The sequence below is a fragment of the Sinocyclocheilus anshuiensis genome, unplaced genomic scaffold (assembly GCF_001515605.1).
Source record: "Sinocyclocheilus anshuiensis isolate Anshui unplaced genomic scaffold, SAMN03320099.WGS_v1.1 scaffold209, whole genome shotgun sequence".
NCBI lineage: Eukaryota > Metazoa > Chordata > Actinopteri > Cypriniformes > Cyprinidae > Sinocyclocheilus > Sinocyclocheilus anshuiensis.
Window position 1 is genome coordinate 729,970 of NW_015540880.1, and position 260 is coordinate 730,229.

Below are 260 nucleotides of genomic sequence, written 5' to 3' on the forward strand. Positions count from 1 at the left end.
TATCCCCAACCCTTAAACAAATCAACCTGCTACAGAGACATCAATCAGCTATTGACTGAGATAATTCTTTGGATCAGTTAATTTCCTCCACAGTTCAATAGCTAATGCATAGCAACGCATGAAGTCTTAACAAAAAGGTGCTATGTGTAAACCTTCGCTCTGGAATCCATCTACGTGCACTACACACCGTTAGCTAGCTGTGGAGATAATGCTGTACATGGTCTTTTGCAGATACATTATGAAACTCTCATTCGTATATA